Source organism: Triturus cristatus, chromosome 9 (assembly GCF_964204655.1).
Source record: "Triturus cristatus chromosome 9, aTriCri1.1, whole genome shotgun sequence".
NCBI classification, from domain to species: domain Eukaryota; kingdom Metazoa; phylum Chordata; class Amphibia; order Caudata; family Salamandridae; genus Triturus; species Triturus cristatus.
Window position 1 is genome coordinate 409,092,538 of NC_140592.1, and position 22,559 is coordinate 409,115,096.

The following is a 22,559-nucleotide window of genomic DNA, read 5'->3' on the forward strand; positions in this document are numbered from 1 at the left end:
CACTTATTCCCTCTTTTTATGACTAGCTCCTCCTCACTTAATGAAAACTGTGACTTCAAGAAATAGTTCTCAGCCTCTCTTTCCTTCTTTCGTTTATTTTTTGTTCCCCTGTGAAATGGATCCAAAATATAACAAGCATTTGCAATGCAATAGGTCTTGCATTTACGCGAGTTTGAGTTATTGGCATTATAAACTCAACTCAACTCAAAATATCTTTATTTCGGCCTTTCTGGCCATAAAAGTACATTTAAATATTCAACACATTTCATACAGTTTAGTTATGCAAAATAAAATATTGTGCTGTACAATGCAATATTTAAAAGGTCTCAGAAAAAGCATTAGTATATATAAAACTACTCAATTTTTGTACAGTAAAAAGGGTTAGAATTGTTTAAAAGGTTAAAAAAATCTGATTAAACCAGGCTAGATTTCAATAAACAATTATAGGGAGAAGGAGCCACACTTTAAATACAATGATATCAATATAATAATAGAATTCCTTTAACGAAAAAGTCATTAGGCAGATGATTCTTGATTTAGATCCTTCTTCTTTATTATATTTCAAATCAAGTTCTTTTCATACAAGGTCATTCGATTTTTCAATTTTGAACTTGTTGCTTTCTTGCATAAATTGAATCATCCTGTGTTCAATAATTAAATCAGCCAACGCGTTTCGTCCTAAAAGGACATCATCAGGGCTGAAATAATAGAAATAACAAAAATAACTATTCAATTAAAAATTACCTGAACATTAATACAATGTCTACGAACATTACTATACCTGTCATTCAATCCTTATATCAATTTTTTATGTATACCTATATATCTTTCACAAATCCAGGTTGCCATATAGTATAACATTTATGTGTCTTTAGTCGCATGTTTTTAATACCAATCAAATAAACCCTAAATTCGGTGTACCAGGGGTAAAAGGAAAGCCTGTATCACTGTTGTATTTTAACATAATTCATAGCTTGATAATTAGAAATAAATCTTCTCGTTATTCAAATGCACTGCATAAATTGGAATGAATAAAATTAAATACTGATGAGAGTACTTAAACTCTTATTGAGGTCTCATCTGGAAGACAAAGAGGGGAAAAAAGCGCAAGTCTTAAAGCTTAGGCCTAATTTGACCAATTTTGATAACCATTAATGATATCTAGTAAGCAACCCTTACCTATTCTATTTTATGCCTGCTGATTTTGCGCGTCTATTTCAAAGAATAATCTAGTTAATATCTTGATATGGAGTGGAAATCTTGAAAATAAAAATATAGAACATACTTAGTCACTAGTGCTTAAATAATAATGGATCGTCAAAACAATGCATTAATCAATTGGCCAAATTTTAGTGGAAACCCAATTATGCTATATGCGGCCTGACTATTAATATCAAAACCAGGCTTAGTCATTAGGAACTTGAGCAACATTTGCCACAAAATACCAGACAAACTCGCCTCATAGACCCCTATGAGGTTCTAACACTCACCTCAACCAAAGTAGTAAGTAGCCCACAGCGTCAGCGCAGCCCGATAAATCCAGCTGCAGTTGTACGTCAGAAAATACCATGTTTAAATACTTCACGTTGTCCAATCACTGATATGGTGTGTATAGTATAACAGCCAATCATGATGTTAGTGACTCAATTCCTAATTTAAATACACAGTTCCCTCTATGGTCCATGACCAATCATCTACTGGCTAATGTATTCTGGAACGTGAATGGTTCTATGCAGCACGTAAGCCAATAGCAGTCATTAATCTCGCTACTGGCGGGAAAACAACCTATAATGGTAGAAGCTAAGACTAATACTAAACAACTCTTAAGCCAATATTATTCATTAGTTACTGGCGGGAAAACGCCCTATAGTGAGGGAAGCCTGATTAACTACGAGAGGACGTGTCTTGTATTGTCCTCCCATCTGCGTGAATGGTTTGGCAAAAAAGCACTTCCTACTTTTGCTATAATCCCAGTTAGCCTGAGCGAGAAGCGCCCGGCTTGGTTAACCGAGCGTTTCAGGCTTCACATGTTCGATTCTGCAGTCCGCTAAAGCAGTCTAAACCCTAACCGCCTATCCTGTCGCTTTCTATAATTCATAGAGAAATAAAAAAATATATTTTGGATGGTACAATTGGGAGAAACCTAATTCACGAGGAGAGGACGTATATTATTTTTTGTCCTCCCATCAGAATAGTTGGTTTGGCCAATAAAACCGTTCTGCTTCTATAAAGATCCTAGTTAACCTAAGAATGACGCGACGGCTATCTGACCCGAACGTTCTTAACTTCGCGTATTCAAATCTGCAGTTAGACGAGGCAGTCGAAACATCAATTGTTTAGGACATATCAATGAAAGGACTCGCACCTAAGTTGATGAATTTATAACGGTGCCCTTGAATAAACAAACATGAATATTATTAAGTTAATTATACATGTCCTTTAATAAAAACTATCTATTTTATGTAGCAGTACAAAAAGTGTTCAGAAATGATACAATATCAATGTATTCTCATAGTGTACAAAAAATATAAACTTTTTAATGATGCATATATTATTGAAGATAACTTACACCTGCTATAATCATTTCTTTCTACTATATAATTCTGCCGAAAAACCTTTAATATCATAAGTAATAATACAAATTAATGGTCTCTAGTTGTTCAGTAGAAATTGTTAAAGAGATATACAAATAATCGGTCTAATTTACCAACTTATGACTACCTGCAAATGTATAAATGATGTATCATTACATTGGTATATAATAACAACTATAAAAAGTAATGTAAGTTATTATCACTGTTAAGGCCAAGAATTGTAGCCCTACAGCTACTGATCCATTTTGCCTCTTGCTGCCGGAGTTCTAGTTCCCAATCCCCTCCTCTCATTCTAGGTGTGATTTTCTGTAAACCATGAAACTTTAAACCCACACTGTGTTCATGATCCTGTTTAACATGTTGATACAAAGGTGAACTAATGTCACTATTTAATATAGCTCTTCTATGCTCTTGTATCCTGAGTTTCAAGACACGCTTTGTGCTTCCTATGTATATTTTATTACATGCACATATTAAGACATATATTACTCCAACACTATTACAGTTAATAAACTCATTTATATGATAACGTTTCTTGGTGTTGTAGCTAAAGGTTTTAATACGGTTTATATCTATATCACATATGTTGCAGCCTCCACATGTGAAGAAACCTTTAGTTTGGCTAGTCAGCCAATTAGTACTTTGTGACCTTAATGGTTCCACATAATTTCTTGTAATAAGATTTCCAATAGTAGCACTTCTTCTATATGTCATTTTGGGTTATTCTGAAATCACACCTAACAGGCCCGGAACTCCCTTTAGCAAATATCAATTCTTGTTTAAGATCTTAAAGATCTGATTTTTATGTACATTATATGTGGTAATAAATGCCACACGATCTGTAGTCTCATGTCTCGTTTTTTGTATCAATGTGTCTGCTCTGTTTACTTTTTCAATGTGCTGTCTTGCCTGTGCAAGACTACTTTTAGGATAACCTCTGTTTTCCAATCGGGATTGTAGTGCATCTAATTCAACTTTAAATTCTACATCTCTGCTACAGTGTTGCCGAATGCGAATCATTTCCCCATAAGGGATGCCTTTCACTACGGAGGCGGGGTGGAAGCTATCCGCTTTTAAAATACAATTAGTTGCTGTTTTTTTCATGAATTGTTTGCTATGAACATGATTTTCCACAATGAACAGCTCAATGTCTAAAAACTCTATCCTAGTAGGGTGATGGCTCATTGTTAGTGTTACTTTAAAATCATTATTGTTCAAGAACTGATGGTAATCTCTCAATTCTGTATCTGATCCCTTCCAGATAACCAGAACGTCATCAATAAAACGTCCCCAAAAAACGATTTGATCCATCCATAATGCTGCTCTTCTGCTCCAGGCATGCTCCCTCTCAAACCAACCAATGAAAAGGTTGGCATAAGAGGGAGCAAACCTGGAGCCCATGGCCGTACCTCTTATTTGTTGAAACCACTCTCCTTCAAAGATTAAATAGTTATTCTGTAAGATTAATGAACTCATGTCTATCAACATCTTGGAATTTTCTCTTAGACTAGCACTTTTTTGTCCTAAATAATGGATTAACGCTTGCTCACCTTTTTGGTTTGTGATGCACATATATCACCCTACGACATCAAATGTCACAAAACTTAAACTTTCATCCCAGACTAGATTTTGCAATTTGTTGAGTACATCCATTGTATCTCTTAGATATGCTGGTAAGTTCAGAACTAAAGGTTTAAGAAACAGATCTACAAATTCCGAAAGAAGTTTCGTTATACTCCCTATGCTAGAAACTATTGGTCGGCCCGGTGGATTCTGCATGGATTTATGTATCTTTGGTAAGACATAAATTAAGGACGAAACAGGATTAGTGACTTGCAGATATCTAAACTCTTTTTCATCAAGTAAACCTAGCTCTTTCCATGAATATAACCTTTAATTGATTAGGCTACTAACTTCTTTCGTAGGGTTGGCATTAAGTTTAAGATAACATTCTGTGTCATTTGATCTCATTACAATAGTCTTGCCTGTTCATTATCACGATGTTACCGCCCTTATCGGCCTCCCGAATTACTATGTTGGTGTCATTTTTTAAACTGTTTATAGTCATCCATTCGTCCTTGCTTAAGTTGTTAACATATCTGCTCTTGTTCTTTCCAGATAGCAATTGGTCTTCCAATTTGTGTATATCTGTGATAACATTATTGACAAAAACATCTATTGCTGCGAATTGTGCACCTTGGAGTGTGAATTTAGACGCCGGTTTTAAACCGCTGGAACAAGAATAATCCATAGGTATATTCAGTAAAGAAATAATGTCTTGTTCATTATAAGTATCTCCTTCTGTTGTGGTTGATGGCCCCAGATTTCTGCCCCATATAGGGCCGCCCGCCTTGCTTGTGTCTTATAGATTTCCATAACCGGGCCAACTATTTCATGAGTGCTTTTCTTGAGCATCTAAGCCAGCCCCCCCGAAGTTTGTCCCAGTCTTAAGCTGGCCTTCCTAATTTGCGCGTGCCACTGCATTTTATCAGTGAGGGTTACTCCTAGATAATCGAAAACTGTAACTTTTTCCTATGGTTTCCCATCTAAGCAGGGATTTGGGCGTGTGGAGTCACCTGCATCAAAAACCATATATTTGGTCTTTAACCCCTTCCCCGCTCATGACGGAACCGCTCCGTCATGAGCCACGGTTGCCGTGTGCTCATGACAGAGCGGTTCTGTCATGCCACGACCGTTGGCGGCCGCTCCGCCCACGCGGCGCTGTTTCCCCGCCTGTGCGGGGGGACAACGCAACTGGGCGGAGTCATGACGGAACCGCTCCGTCATGAGCACAGCTCAACCGTGGCTCATGACGGAGTGGCTCCGTTATGAGCACAGCGCCACCGCGCTGCCCCCCCGCACCCCCCAGCGCTACGGCAGAATTCCCGCCGCAGCGAAGGGGTTAAAGAGTTTATCTCCAAATCCCTACTTTTGCAGAATGACTGGAAAATATCTAGCGTCCGCTGAATTCCCATCGGGGATTTGGATAGTAGCAAGGTGTCGTCGGCAAACATCAGGGCCAGAACCCTGTGTTTCGCCAACCTGGGGGCATCTACATCCCTTTTTATTTATGTTTTAAAAAACGAAAACAAAAGGCATTGTCATTTACAATGTCAATAGCTCAAACTAGTGTAAATGCGAGACCTATTGTATTGCAAATGGGTATTTATGCTTCTTAGTACGTATTGTATATATATATTTATACAATGTTTTATGTCATTTTATTCTGTTTATACATTGATTTTAGCTCGGTCTGGTAAGCACATATTTTTAAGGGAATTATTTTATGGAATTGTTTACCCAACATCAATTGTGTGTTTATTTTTAAATATTTATGCAATCATGAATATTTATATATAATATATTTTGCTCTCTTTGCACATATTACTCTTTTTTGCGGAGCACGGGGTGGAGGTGAACCTTCACACTCTAAGTCACTCTGACCATATTTCTGTAACTCTTGAGTCTCACTCATCCATTCATTGTTATGGTTTTGCTATGTTTTCGTCCTAATGCATTTGTTAGTTAATGATTTGAGATTTTCACAAAATGCTGTAGGGAGACTGCGTGCCACCTCTCTTGTAACTGCCTATCTGGACCCCCATAAATAGGATTCCCTTGCCTATATGCATGTGTTGGTGCTGTGTTGAAAGTATATTTGTTGTTTATGTTGATGGTTTAAATTCAGATGAGTTTCTTCTGGTCCAATATCTGGTGGCTCAGTTCCAAGGATGCCTCACCTACCACAGTGCAGAAACCCAGCATTCTACGAATAATTTTTGATCACCATTGCGCCTTTACACTACAGTTCATTACAAGGCCTCCTCATGCTTCTTACATCACTGTGAGTGATGGCGGACTGCCTTTTCACAAGGAGCACATCCACCCACAAAATAGTTAAATTAAGTGTCAGGGACTCCTAGGGCAATGTGTGCCTTATGAAAACAAAAATATTTTTGTTTTTAGACATTTTTGTAGACTGATGAGGGCACAGAAGCTTCCTCAACAATATTTTGTAAAAACCATGATAAAACAAAACATGCATTAAGAAATCCAAAAGGCTGGTGGCCACAACGAACCTATTGGCTTTGCTGATGCTTTTTTTTTTGCTGATGCTGCACACTGTCAGCAAAAGCCACTTGCACAGAAATTAAGTTTCAAAAAAGGCAAGACTTATTATTTTTGCCAGTGCTTGTTTAAAGAGTCACGAAGCCGCCATTAAAATGCAGACATGTTAGAGCCTCTGCAAATGGCATTCACTACATTTGCTAAATATTCTGAAGTCACCATGTTAATGCTGCCGCATAAATGAAGTACAACAGATGAGTGATGCAAATTTGGAGGACAGACCCGGAGCCCAGGCTGTGCTGTGGGCCAGAAACGTGGGAACGTAGGGGTCTTTCAAAATCCATAACATTAAGCTGCGAGATTGGGATTCCAAATGGCCATTTAAAATTCCGATCAAATAACTTTAATTGTCAATTGCTATTTGGAACTCCAAATATTCAGTGAGTGAGATTTTCAGCAGCTACATGGCGAGTAGGCACTAAGAATTCCTACCATTTCAAACATTCCTGATGACTTAGTGTATCCAAGGGGGACGAATTTAATTTAATTAATCTTTATGTCTTCTTCCCCCACTCCAAGTATATATCTTAGCAAGCATTCAGTCTGGAGTAGCGGTGACTGCAAATTGTTTTCCCTTCTTGGGGAACACCATGCCAAGATGTTTCATTTATATATCACTTGCAAACTCACCCACCTTGCTAGCAGGATCCACATACAAGGAGTCTCTCACAGTTTGTAAATGAGGGTGCGTTGTCGGCAGAGATCAGCCCTTTGCGTACTATGGTTTGGCTTTCTTGTCAATCTCATTTGCTTGTCTCTTACTCAATGGATTCCTTCCTCTTCTTATCTTTGTCTTCCACTCTGCCCCTTTGCCATCCTTTTTATTGGATGACTAGTATGCTTAAACTGCTTACATTCAGAGAATTCCTTTTTTTCTTTTGCTTTCAGCAGTCCAAGTAAGTGCATGTGTTTTCTTGCTTTCTCCCCCTCTCCTCTATGTGTTGCCTCACCCATCACATCCTGCCCCTCGCATTCTCCATTTTGCGCTGTCATTCTCCAATGCCCCAGCTCGTATGGTGCTTCCCCAAACATCCATGTGCTGCTCATCTTTTTTTTATAAGTGCTCTTCCGTTGCTCCCATACTGTCCAATCCTAATGCTGCGTGGTATTGGCATTGATTTGCCTCTTTTACCGCACCTCTGATCCCCCCATTCCTTTGCTCCTTTTCATTTTTTTTACCTTTTAATAGGGCCTGACAGCTGTAATTTGCTATAATCTCACAATAAAGGGTCAGTCAGTCAGTCAAAATCACTTTATTCGATTTTTCAAAATCATAAAAGCATGTTAAAATACCCAACATGTACAAAACATATAACACTCAAAATCCATCATTAATAAAATACAGCTCTCAAATTCAGTAATGAAATATAAAATACATAATGTAAAAGGGAGAATCCATTATACAGAGAAATGAGCATTTAAGATTTAGTTTCTTTTTCTCCCAGCTCTAACTGCTGCAACTATAAAACTAGATATATTAAAAAATTTCCCAAGGGCTATTCAGCATCTATAGATATGTTAATGCTGGTTTAACCTGCACGAAGCCCTTATCTTTTAAAATTGGAAAGCTAAAACGCTTCCGAATCTGCAGGTAGTGGTCAGAAAACATTACAAAATGCAGAATATCTTGCCTCTAAAAGCTATCACAAGAACAGGGTCCCAGATCCTCTGACTTGTTCCAGCACAAGGGTACAGTCAATAAAAAGTGTTAAAGGTTAAACCTAAACCTTGTCAGGAGAAAGCGATGTCGAGGCTTAGTGACTATGTCCAAATAAGGCTCCATCAGAAAATAAGTTTTTAAGATCTAATGGCACAGGCTGTTGGTTTTGATAGCTCTATTGCCTCTCTTTCTGCGGATGCTAAACACAAAAACGAAGTCTTTGCCCACCCCAGATCTTTTTTACATATTATTTCAGGGTTGTCAAAGACCTCTGGGCGACCTAGCTATGCTGCTCACATGACTAAACCATGGGATGCTGCTACCCCTATCAAGTGCGATACAATCATGAATAATCTCTTGGTTCAACACTAATTCTGGATTACACCAGATCAAAATCCATTTAAGAAGAGGGGCCATTTTAATGAAGTCAGACACATAACCAACACCCACTTCTTCATGGACTATATACGAAGGTGTGGACTGGGGGACTGAGAGCAGACTCCTTAAAAATGAGTTTTCCACCATTTGAACTTTTATGCAATTTCTATACCTCCAAATATCGGACCCATAATTTGCAATAGCAATACACTTGGATTTGTATATCTGTATCATTGCCTTCATTGGTTTGGCACCCAGCCTTCGGGCAAAGTCAAGTACAGCACCTGAGGAGCGTGCCATGGCAATTTTCTTTGCTCTCCTTAGCGGGGCCCAGGAACACCTCTCATCAAATATGACACCTAGGTTCGGAAATGAAGAGACCCTGGTTATTTCAATTCCGTCACAACTAAACGTCTTAATTTTACTAGGCCTATCTCCCACGCTCATAACATGTGACTTGGAAAAGTTTACATTTAGGTCCAAGGAACCCATAAAATCAGCAAAGGAGGATTACAAATGCTGGAGCCCCACTGCGGTGCGTGCCAGTAGGGCCGCATCGTCTGCATAAAGTAATGCAGGGAACAAACGATTCCCCACGCATGGGATATCCTTGGCAGCGCTGCAATAAAGGGTCTTATTTGAGTATTTAAGCATCACCCAATGTACTACTCCACATAATCTCTCTCACTAAAGCACAAGGGTGGTAACACGGAAAATAAACCTAACTACAAAAAAGGGGGGAAAAAGGGGGGGAACTAGGGAGCACTGATGTGTTAAGACTTGAACCCTCACTCACCCAAGGGTGACATGCTTCATCTTGGGGTCCCCTCTTCACACTGGGACTGCAAAGTACCCAGTGTGGGCTACAACTCTCTCTATGGAGAGGAGCAGTTTTTTTTGTCATCCACACCACAAACGTTCTCTAAATTGTAGGGGAGGGAGGGGCATAGTGAAAATAAAGAAATAATGTGTGGGTTAAAACTATCTCTTGGTGGGCAAAGATAATATTTATTCTGGCGCCCCCAATGGATAGAAAACAAGCACTGTGAAATAGGGATATGGATATTTCTCTATTCTATAATCTGGTCGACATGTTTCTGCCTACTTTGACCAACAGGTTCATGGCATTCTTCAGGACCAACTACAAGTCACTCTACTTTTATGAAAATTGAAAAGTGAAAACCATACTTTCACTGGTATGAGGCACTCCCGAGGTACCGGCATCTAGTTTGGTCCACAAGGTGCTGAAAATACAAAAATAAAATCAATGTAGCATAAAATACCATTCCTCTCTCTTATCCCACCAGTATCCATCACCAACACTGCAAACCAATAGTGATGCAGTTGCTTGTAACTAGATCAACTGCGTCAAACCTTACCAGTTATGGCCTATAAATTTTGCTTCACCTTCTTTAGTCCCTTCATGGCAGGTTGGAGCTATAAGGGTATATAAAGGTAGTTTCAAAAGTCATATAAGGCCTGGTTTCTTAATTCCTTAACACACTGTAATCATGGTCTGCACTTTAAAAAGTAATGGAGAACCATCTCTTCTCTTAATCGAACAATCATTTTTATGTCAATATCAATGTCATCAAAACACCCTTGTAGGCAACACAAGGGACATGTAATGTGGCAAGTATGATATTCAATGGTGTAAATGTTGTGTAAACCTATTATTATTTAACTATTGCAAGTCACCTGACGATTACCTGAGGGCGAGGATATTGCTCACTCCGCACAATATAGGGTAATGGCTGGACATATCAGACCGCAAAACCGGATATGAAATGTGCCTACGGTGATTGAAACCATGAGTGGCATTTGAAATTTAGATTAAATTACTGTGCCCAATATGAGTCCGTGTCTGGAATGAGTAGAACAAGGCTGGGGGAGTTTTATAACCGACACCCGAAGCGAAAATCTAGCGATAAAGCATGTCCCCAGAGACTGTTGCGATTCAAGGTAAAGAGAGGATTTGGTCGGAAGATTAAAATGAATAAAGCAAAACTAAGCCGGCATAAGGACAAGTCACTTCCACGGGGAAGCGTTTTACCTGAATTATCTCGACCGCCGCATCTGTGAAGGGCCGGCAGGAATGAGGTTCAGGGTGACGCTCCCCCATGAGCGTGATCTTACCAGAAGTGACCTACGCGTCACCGATGTCAACCGAGAAATGATGTCCCGAGGTTGATGGGGGAAGTAGTTTGAGCCTTCTGAAACGATTTTAAAAGGACATCATGTTTATTACAAATGTAGCTGAACCCAAAAGTGTTTCAGATTGTGGTACGATAATTATGTTTATTTTAGAAAAGGCTTGCCCTTAATATAAATTTTAAATTTTATGAAAGTCCCTTCAACTTAACAAGGATCTTCGTAATCAAATGTCGATGATGACGGCTCATATATTGTCCTAAATAGGGACCTAGCATATCCTACAAAAGTCATAAGAACAGTCCCCTTATTCCTTCCTAGGTCTTGATATTTGTCATCTAGTTGTGTGACACTAAAACACGTTATCCTGTGTGTACGTATTGGTTCAGTTATTGATGTGGTGTGGAGATTAAGTAAATGCCAAAATGGAACCATAGTCATATCAGGACTGTGTTAGTGATACATCCACTCACAGGGAACACCAAGGAATATCGTTGTTAAGTCCCTTCTTATGACTGCCTATTCTGAAAACCCAACGTTGTTCTCTACGAAAAAATTTTTTATCTAGAAGGCCCATTTGTGTATCGTAATTAGGTTTATCTAGTGCCACCCAAGTTAGATCAACCTCTGTGTCCCCCAATTCAAGAAAATGTCTGGTTAGTTTGGTGTTGGATTTGTTTACACCTGATGGAACTACGATGATCAACAATCCTGTTCCTCACTTTACGTGTTGTCATAGCTACATATATGAGGGTACTGGGACACTTTAACATTTAGACGGCACCACTCGAGTTACAATTAGTGTGCTTCATCAAGAGCCACGGTGTCTTGAGTCCTAGGTCTACCTATTTGGTCTCTCGTGTGAAAGGACACACAGAACAGGACCCGCAGGGGAAATATCCCATGATTGGGGTACCATAAAGTGACTGTTGGGTCCCTTGTCTATTGTCAATTCGAGGCCAGGTGTGGACCAGGATGCCCCCTTTTTAGGTCGAGTCTAGCGCAGCGCACATGCGTTGCTCTATGGAGAGGCCTCTTGGAATCACTCCAGACTTTCTCTAAACTCGTGCGTGTGGCTTTTTAATTTCCATACATTCTATTGGCCTTTGCGTGTGGCTTTCTAAAATGATGTTTTTGCCTGCCCACCAAACCAATCGCAGGCCCTCCTGCTAAGACACAACCCTATATAGCCATAAACGCCAATATGTGTCCAATGTATTCTGGGCAACAGAAATTGAAACAACCGTTAAATCCAAAGGCAATAGTCACCAATAATCTTGACTTACTCAGTGCTTGTTGTAGTGGTCCTCTCTGAAAGCCAGACAGTGCCACTTAGTGGCCGACTGTCAGAGACGCCAGTGGTGACAAATGAGGGACAGTGCCATGCACCAGAAACCCCCCCCCCCCCTCAGATTGAGCACCGGTGAGCTTGCTGCTTGAAATAGCAGTGGCGGGCCATTGTCGCACTTCCGGAAGTCCAGACTTGACTCTCTCACCTTGTGGGGTTAAACCAGTTACAAAATTGGCAAGTGCGTACCCCGCAACTAACTAAACGGGGAGAAAATGTAAGGGCCCTTCACTCTTGTGTGACAAAGGTGGATTACCATGACCGAAAGATATTAAAACCGTTTAGTTTTCTGCAACAGTTATTATGGGCAACAGAAATAACACAAACCGTTAAATCCACCGAGATGACACAAATAAAGGCTTTGTTGTATCAGCCAGACCAACAGTGGAGTCATAGCCAAATGGACCAAGTGTGGGCCAGAATGGAGGAGGTATATGAGAGGCTGCTGCAGGCCCCAAGGATTGTGCAACTTGCTGCTTCATCCCCATAATGCCAGTGGCCCTGAGTCTAAGAAAATGGTGCTGTTGTGATACCTTAAGTTAATGTGGGCAAAGTTAACTTAGTCAGTTCCTAGTTCAAGCACCTGTGTACTGATAGGTAAAAGAGCAGCCCAGCGAATACCAACCATGCTGCAGTCTGCCCATGAGTTTATAAAGGTATCAAAATAGAAACTCCTGGCAGCACTAGGTTTGCTGCTGTGGAAAATTCTGAGGCTTTGCCTATGGGTCACAATTTTTAGTGAGTCCGGGTATATTTTCACACAGCAGGTGCAAGGGATTCAACAATAGCTGAATAAAACAACTCTACTAGCTGCACTTAGTAACGTCATACACTCCCATGAGCCCAATAAAAGTGGATACATACACACAGCCCGCTAGTATCATATGCTTGAGTTAATTTTGCCACTTGTGTACATGTAATTAACCACTAGTACATACGTCAAAAAGTACAATACCACATAATACTATATTACGATAAGCTCGCCCCCTTTTATTACCAAACTCTGACAGCCCTATATTCGTTGAAACGTCACGCATTATTACACGGAGCTTAGGAACATGTCACACTTGGCTTTGTAAAACCTTGGCGGATATGCCAGATTATTGTAACTGCAAGTGCCAGTACACTGGTTATCCTGCTATTGTTGTGAGGCTCCCTGGTGCCTCCGGGCCAAATTTGCACTATCCAGTCGGCTGTAACTGAGATGCCTGTTTCAAGTAACAAAAGTGTGTATTGCTGGATCTTATTAAGGCTGGGGTGAAGTATGTTTGGGTCCCTCACCTGCTACATTCAATTTTCTTTTGCAACCAAGGTCATGATCTGATGCTACACCTATACCCCAAAACTTGAGCGGGTGTGGCGATTCAGTCTGGTCCAGGCCCCCCAAGGCTATAGTAATGTCTTGGGCAGCAGCTGGTGTGGGTACTTGTGAGTGCCCTTGCACTTACTTTTAATAAAACTCAATGCCATGCATAAGTGACATAAAACCTATGAGGTAAGTACAAAGGAGGAAAGTACTTCCCTACCTATCCTCCCTCTAGTGAGATACAGTCCGAGGCAGGCCGGTCAGTCCTGTATTATGCTGGCTTGCCCTGGACACTGGGCACCTCTCAATACCTTTGTACTTCACCCAAGTCCCCAGGCAACCCCGTTGGGTACCCCTTAAAACAATTGCGTAACTTGTCTTGTGCGTGCTGTGTGTAAGGGAGAGAAATGCGTGGATGCATAACATTTAACAAAAGTGAACCCTCATAAATCCCTAGCATGCGAGTGCCACCTAATTTGCACTGGAAAGAGCAGGCTGCTGCTAGTGCCCGGCTTGCATGATTTTTTATCACCCTTTTTAGAACGGAGATGACTGAACCACCTCAACCCTACTGGCCTCCGGGCCCGGGATGCTTAGGCCGAGTGCTGACTGCTCTTTAGACTCTACGAAGGGTTATGGCTAAAATTAACCAGGCACACCTATAGCTGTCGGAGTTTATCAACTGGACTAACCAGTCGCGGTCATAGTTCTCCAAAATGCGCTCCCTCCCAGACAGGCCCGCAACATAGCCGCCAGCAAAGGCTAAATTAATACAAAAGCTACCTTACGGGCCTCAAAGCGCCGTGCACGAGATCTAAACCCCCAGCGACGGCCGGTACATCGCCTACGGGTAGCGAGACCGTAAGTAAGCAAGTTCCAAATCGCATGAAAAGCGCTATGAGATATGACACGTTAATCATGCCCAAAAATTGTACCTCTATGCTATTGCGTCCCCCACTATGTCCATTCTGTGGGGGGGGGGGGAGGAAGCCAGGCAGGTGTTATAAGCACTGCCCCACCGCCCACCAGCGTTAGCCCCCTTCCCTAAATGCCTTTGACCATGCACAAGAAAATGCGTCCCTATAATACATATAAAATATCTGTTTCCAAAATAGCAAAATTGCAAGAGTCGCAATTTTAGGGGTGACCCCCCAGTAACATAGCGCTGCCTGCCTTAAGAACCTATTTTGCCCGCAAAATAGGCCCTAAACTCGTTGCAAAGGCTGCAGCATCCTGGTGTTCCCCTTTGGGCCTCCCATCCAAGTACTGACCAGGCCTGACCCTGCTTACCTTTCAAGATGAACCATAAACGTGCAAATTCCAGAGGAACCGGCTGCGTGTGCGAGGCTGCCTGACTAACGCTTAATCACGATCATCAGCAAGCGCAGAGGGCCCAAAGAGCAAAACTAGCAAGCTTTGCAGATTCCGCCGAGCCGATTGCGTAACATCGTGCCCCTCCAATGATCGATAATGAGCGGTGGACAGTCGTGGCACAACGCAAATCTTCCTTTACTACATAAAATTGGCAAGCCTCGCCGCTTCCTTGATCGATAGTGCGTTGTACGAGATGAACAATCGTGCGCCCAACACAAAATTAAGTTACTACATAACAGCAGCAAACACGCTCCGCTGCGCATCATGCCTGCTGTGCGTGGAATGACTCAAGTGTTGTAGAACTCACACACTCTCGCGGTAAAACGGCAATGCTGTGGCAAAGGGGCAGAGTTTCACGCTGTGCATACAAAACGCCAACAGATCAGAATGGTCACAACCTTTAGATCCTTGAAGACTACCCCTTCTCCTCTAGGCCCCCTATGACATACCCGCCTGTTATGTTCAAGGGAACACCCCCCCGCTTACGCGAGGGTGGTCCCGTCTGTGACCCGGAAGGGCCTAGTTAAATAAATGGGGGCTGGACCGGATGATCCGGGTCAGTGCACCGAAGCGCAATACGAAGCGTAGGTGTGTGTTTTCTATCTCCTCCACAATCCCGGAGTGCATGCTGCCCGCCTACCTCCCGCTGTCCTTCTCAGTCCGATACAGGACATAACAACTGGCGACGAGGGGGTCTTTCCGGACTCTCGCTACCCGACGGCTGGATCCTCGCTGCCTGACCCGCTCCGGTGGCGGCCGCCACACGGAACGCTGCTACTCGCACGTGCGTGCGTCTACACGCGGCCTGTCCCGGCCGCCTCCCTGCTTTCTCGGACCGCGTCGAAGCTGCCGTCCTGCACCAAGAGCACGTGGGAGCGCTCTCATCGACCGGCCTGCTGCCTGGCTTGCCCCATCGCATGTGCCTGTGTCCTGGCGGTGCTAAATTGGAGGACGCCCCCCACAGCCTACTCTTCCCGGTCAGTTGCTGTCTGTGTCTCGGCTGTGGGTTTGCTGTCTCTGGTGGCGGCATCGGTGGGGCGCATAGGCTGCTGTGAGACGGAGGGGTGCCCGTGTCTGCTGATTCCTGCCCAGGGGGTCTTACCTGCCGCCGCCTGGTGCCACGTGGAGTGCTCGACGCCCGGTCCTTGTGGCCTGGATGCTGGGTGCCTGTAGGCCGCATTTTGCCGCGGCCTGCGCCGGAAGTGCAGAGTTTTGGCTGTTGTGACTGCGTCGATCCCTGAAGCGCCTCATCTGTCGTTTCAAAGTCTGCCTCCACCTGCTGTTTTGGTCCTCCCGCCCAGTCAGCGCCAAGATGACGACGGTTCCCCCGGTGGAAGCGTTCATTGTGGACGGCCCGCCGTCCGCCCAGGTGGCCAAGTGGAAAGAGTGGTTGGAGCGCCTGGAGAATTATTTTGCCGCAGTCGGCCTCAAGCCTGAACGACATCGGCCCATGCTCCTGCATCTGGGTGGTTCTGCAGTCCACCGATTGGCCAAGTCCGTGGTGGAAACCGGCCCTCCCTACACCTATGCCACACTCAAGGCGGCCCTGACCGCACATTTTGAGCCCCTAGCGAATCCAGATTACGAACGTTTTCTCTTACGCCAAGCAAGGCAACAACCGGAGGAATCAGTTGACACCTTCTATGCTCGTCTGAAAGAACTGGCAAGCACCTGTACTCTACCGGACACAGATGACGAGCTGCGGGCGCAATTCATCCAAGGCTGTTCGTCCGTGAAGTTGAGAGAAAGAGTCCTCGAACTGCCCGGAATCTCCATGGCGGACATTCTTACCATGGGCCGGTCCAAGGAATTGTCCAAGGTGCGCGCCGCACATATGGAAACGGCCCTCCAACGGCAAGTGAAAACAGAGCCAGTTAACGCGGTGGTGGCGACTACCCCGAAGAAAGCGTCTAAGAAGAAGCCAGAACACGGAACACCACCACCATCGTCTCGTACCTGCTACATGTGCGGAGGCCCGTACCCACACCAAGGTCCATGCCCTGCGCAAGGAAAACGGTGTTCGGCGTGTCGTCGTCTGAACCATCTAGCCAAAGTGTGCCGATCGGCGGGACGTCAGCGGCAACAAAGTCGGCAGATCAATGCGGTGGATGCCCCTCCACCCGAAACTGAGGAAGACGACATGGATGACGATGAGGACGAAGGCACGGTCCATGTAATTCACGCCTTACAGCCTGATGGATGTCCGAGACGAAGGGCACCGAAGTGTCACGTCAAGATTGCAGGGCATCTAACGCCGGTGCTGATCGACACAGGTGCGTCCATAAACATAATGGCCCAGTCCATGCTGAAATCCTTCCCGACTCAGCCCGTCCTGAAGCCAACGTCCATACAGGTGTTTGCTTATGGCTCCGGCACACCACTCACTGTGGTTGGCGTTTTCACCACCGACATCGCCCACGAGGCCAACTCCGTCCGCACCAAGGTGTACGTCACCAAGGAGGGTACGGGGATGCTGTTGGGCTGTCGTACGGCGGAACATCTGCAACTGGTGGTTTTTGCGTTCGCTGTGCACCTGGAGGATGTCGAGTCATTGGTGGAAGAATTTCGAGACCTGTTCAACGGCATTGGATGCCTGAAGGACCACCTGGTACGGCTGCACATAGACCACTCAGTACAACCAGTTGCTCTCAAGCATCGGAGAGTAGCGTTTCATCTGCGGCCCAAGGTTGAAGAGGAACTAAGAAAATTGGAGGCCGCTGACATCATTGAGAGAGTGGACGGACCAACACCTTGGGTTTCCCCCATCGTGATAGCCCGGAAACCAAAACAACCAGGTGAAGTCCGGATATGCGTGGACATGCGTTTGCCGAACCACGCCATCAAGCGGGAACGCCATCTGACGCCCACTGTCGACGACATTGTTGCGGAGGTCAGCGGATCGCGCTGGTTCTCGAAGATGGACCTTCGGGCGGGCTACCATCAACTCCTGCTGGATCCCGAGTCAAGAGCCATAACCACCTTCTCCACCCATGTGGGCCTGCGCCGCTACAAGCGCCTCAGCTTCGGGGTGTCCAGCGCGGCGGAAGTGTTTCAGGATACCATCAGAGGGGTGTTGGCTGGCCTCAGTGGAGTCATAAATGTCAGTGATGACATTCTTGTACATGCGCCGACTCTGGAGGAACACATGAACTGCCTACGATGCGTGTTCCGGAGACTCCAGGACAGTGGCCTCACGTTGCATCGCGAGAAGTGCGAATTCCTAAAAAAGGAGATAGCGTTTTTTGGATATCACTTTTCGCAACAAGGAGTGTCGCCCGACCCTGCCAAAGTTCGAGACATCCAGACGGCACCGGCCCCGACCACAGTCACCGGAGTGAGAAGCTTCTTGGGCATGGTCACCTACTGTGGTCGATTCATCCGGAACCTCACGAATCTAACAGCACCTCTACGGGACCTCACGAAGAACGCCGCAACCTGGGAATGGGGCCCCAGTCAAGAGAAGGCTTTTCAGGACACTAAACACGCTCTGTCCGCCGAAACCACCCTGGCGTACTTTGACCCCACCCGGGAGTCCGAACTGTCGGTGGATGCCAGTCCCATCGGCTTGGGTGCTGTATTGTCCCAGAAGCAACTGGACGGGGAATGGGCCCCGGTTGCCTACGCGAGCCGGGCTCTGACAGAAACTGAGCAAAGGTACTCCCACATCGAAAAGGAGGCGATTGCGATACATTGGGGGTGTCGTCACTTCCACCTCTACCTATATGGGCAGCCATTCACGGTTCATACTGATCACAAACCGTTGATTCCTCTCTTCATGGGCGTGTCGTCGAAACCACCCCCAAGAATCGAAAAGTGGATCCTGCAGCTGCAGGAATATCAATTCAAAGTGGTCTACCGCCCGGGGACGCAAAACCCAGCGGACTTCCTCTCCAGACATGCCCGGCCAGTTACCCGAGAAGAGGAGTCTGAAGCGCAGGAGACGGAGGAGTATGTCAGGCTGGTGGTGGAACGCTCTCGACCCCTGCCCATCAGGCTCGAGGACATCCTGGAGGCGACCAAGCAGGATGACTGCTGGGAGTTGGTGATATCCGCGATTGGATCAGGAAGGTGGCACTCCCTGTTGGAGAACCTGACACACCGCACAGATGATGCACAACTGGCGTTAAGGGCTCTTCACAACATCCGGTCTGAATTGGCCGTGTCCCCCGAGGGATGTCTGATGAGAGGCACGCGTCTGGTTATCCCCAGGTCATTACAACAGCGAGTGGTGGACTTAGCTCACATTGCGCACCAAGGGGTAGTCAAGACAAAATCCCGTCTGAGGAGCAAGGTGTGGTTCCCTGATCTGGACAGTGTGGTGGAGAGGACTGTCCGGTCTTGTGCGCTCTGCCAAGCGGTAGGCCCAGCGGATCCGCCGGCCCCAATCCGGACGGAAGATATACCTCCTCACCCGTGGCACCGGGCGAGTGCCGACTTTGGGAGCCTACCGGATGGCCGACACATGCTTGTCGTCATTGACGATTTCTCAAAATACCCCGAGGTTGAAATACTGGACTCCATTACGGCGAGCAATACCATACCTCGTTTCGAGAAAATTATGGCCAGCCATGGGCTAATCAAGGAGCTACGCACAGACAATGGTCCGCCATTCGCCAGCCATGAGTTCTCCGAATACCTCCGATCAAGAGGTGTCCGTCATGTAAAGATCACACCACGGTGGCCACAGGCGAATGGTGAGGCCGAGCGTTTCATGCGCACCCTAAACAAAGTGCTCCGGATAGCAATGTCTCGAGAGCAGAACATGGAGTGTGCCCTGTACAACTTCGTAAAAGAATACAGACTTACGCCTCACTCGACCACCATGGCCAGCCCTGGGTTTCTGTGCAATCAACGGGTGCTGAATGATGTATTTCCCCAGGTGACACCATCCTTGCCTGCGTATCGTCAAGTATCCGAACGCCTCCGACAGAGGCGGGCTAAGAATGACCGAATGTCCCAGAGGCGCCATGCCAGGAGCAATGCGTTGGTGGCCGGTGAACGGGTGCTGGTGAAGAATCGACATCCACGAGGGAAGTTCTCCCTTCCGTTTGAACCGGAGCCCTGGGTGATTCAGACAATTAAGGGCACGATGGTCACTGCCCAGAGGGGCCACGAGACAGTCACCAGGAACATCTCCCAATTCAAAAAATACCGGTGCCCGGCACAACCAAGTGAGATGGTGCCAGAGCCTGAGGGTGGCGAACCGACGGGCGACGCTGTCGATGAGGAGAGTGGTTCATCAGGGCCAGTCCCCCCACTGCCTGGGGCAGTTGTGGAACATTCACCAGGGGCGGCTGGAGCTGAAGGCCGTAGAGATGTGAGCGAAGGTCGAGGTGGCCACAGATATCATCTCAGAGCCAATCCAGCGGTGTCGTCTCGACTGAGAGGTTTTGTAATGGACTAGAGTAAAGAAATGCAGTGTTTTCCCGTTCTTTTGTTTTCTCTCTCTCTCTCTCTCTCTCTCTCTCTCTCTCTCTCTCTCTCTCTCTCTCTCGTTTTGAACTGGAGCACCCTTCCAACCGGTGTTTGTGTTTTGTTTTGTTGTGCCATGATAAAGGAGGAATGTTATGTTCAAGGGAACACCCCCCGCTTACGCGAGGGTGGTCCCGTCTGTGACCCGGAAGGGCCTAGTTAAATAAATGGGGGCTGGACCGGATGATCCGGGTCAGTGCACCGAAGCGCAATACGAAGCGTAGGTGTGTGTTTTCTATCTCCTCCACAATCCCGGAGTGCATGCTGCCCGCCTACCTCCCGCTGTCCTTCTCAGTCCGATACAGGACATAACACCGCCGAGACACCGTAGGCGGGGGAGGAGCTCAAATGTGCGCACCGATGACCGGGCTGCAGGTAGGGCCTAGTCCCTGGTAAAACTCATGAACCTAGCCCCACAAGTCAAAACTTTTTATTTTGTGTTTTTTTTTGTGTAATATTATTAAAGTTTGCATATTTAGATAGCGTGAACTCGACCCGAAGGTAAAGGTGCGCTTACATGAGCCCCCCCGGGGCAAGGGCCACATTCAGGCACGGGGAGATTAAGAGATTTGCCCAGCATCACAGGATGTTGACACTACTTCGAGGCTCGAACACTGGTTTCCAGCACCAAAGTCGGCCAAACCACTCGGCTGCTCCAGGTGAGGCCTGAACTCACAACCTCGGCTTGGCTGAAAGCAAGTACTGCTGACTAAGTTCCGCGCGCTAACCGATTGCTCCACTGGAGCTCACAGCGTAGCCGACAGACCACATCCTCCCCACCTCACCGTAGTTCCCGTACTAAAGCACTGCCCTTGCGGGCCATAAACACGTAACCTGATGCCTCGATCCCCCCGCCCCCCCCGAGGCCCGCAACATAGCCGCCAGCAAAGGCTAAGTATAAAATCGTTACCACAAGTGAAAGCTACCTTACGGGCCTCAATGCGCCGTGGCACGAGACCCCCAGCGACGACCGCTACATAGCGTCCTGGGTAGCGACGAGGCCGTCAATCATTTACAAGGCGCCGCTCAAGGCGAATGGAAAGCGCTACCGTACTGGCATCAAAACGTTGTGAAACGGCCTAACCCCACACCGAGCACCCCGCGCGTAGGCGGGAGCGGTGGTGAAGGGTCCGAACAGTTGACCTCATAGCAAAGCTCTACCCTATAAACTGGCAAACGCTACCCTAATTGCCCGAAGTCCCCGAAGGCTCCTTTGCAGAGAATGGGACAGAGTTAACTTGCCACTCGGGGACCGATATTACATACTGAATCCCAGGGCCTGCTGAAAACGGGCCCTCCCCTGAAAGCGAGGCCACGAGCTTGCCTAGACGAGAGGTAGCTGCTGTCTGCGAGACCCCACCCTTCCAGCCCCGAACCCCGTCCCGCTCCCCTACCTTCGAACATCCACAGCCATCGGATCTCAGATAAGTCACCAAGGCCGTGGCAGGAACTGGGACAGTGCCCCCCCCCCCCCCCCCGGGCGATGCCCGCGTGAAGAGACCCCTAATTTGGTCGGGGAGGAGGGGGGAATAAACGGAGCCCTCATTGCTAACCTCGTGGTCAAGCGACCTCGATGCAGGAGCAGTAGCAGTCGGCGTCAGGGCGAGGGGACAAAGAGGCCGCCAGGGAGGCGGGGGGAGGACTATATACCTCTCCCTGCCCCCCATCGGCCGGAAGTGACACGCGGGACCCCGGCAGGGGTCTCTGGACAAAAGACTAGGTTGCCCAGTGTGCCATCTTGTGGCACTAAAGGGGCCGCCCTCTTATGAGGGTCCCCTGCGGGGACTGTCGGTCAGCCCGCATTTCTCCTTGACTTGACTGCAGGGATGACCTAGAGACAGCTTTAGTTCTCTGGCGAGCCTCGTGTCATTAAAAAAAGTAATCCACATTAGACCCGAGCCGCTCTGTACAAATGCATCAATTCTCTCTGGTGCATGTTAGTACCAAACACATGCATGGGAAGCATGCAGTATGTGTTTGCCTGGTTGCTTCACACCAAGCACCATTCATTGTTAACCTGTAGTGCTTGGAATCTCTTGCGAGACAAACGGCCCCTGTCAGGTTTGTCTCACCTCTCCCCGTTGCATATTCTTTGTTCTTTTCTTGGGTTCCTGTGTTTATGCAATAAATCACCTATGTTCGTTAACT

The 22,559-nt window shown here is 46.1% G+C and overlaps 1 long non-coding RNA gene across 2 annotated transcripts; it reads right to left on the reverse strand.

Moving 5' to 3' along the window:
- Nucleotides 1-379: 379 nt before the first annotated feature.
- On the reverse strand, nt 380-22,072 carry LOC146798054 (uncharacterized). 2 transcript variants are annotated; one of them, XR_014969096.1, is made up of 3 exons: nt 21,965-22,072; nt 9,949-10,004; nt 380-698 (listed from the first exon to the last, which is right to left on the reverse strand). It is a non-coding gene; the product is annotated as an uncharacterized LOC146798054 (long non-coding RNA). The 2 variants fall into 2 exon arrangements; XR_014969097.1 differs by lacking the exon at nt 380-698 and adding an exon at nt 8,124-9,119.
- Between the last annotated feature and the right edge of the window lie 487 nt (nt 22,073-22,559).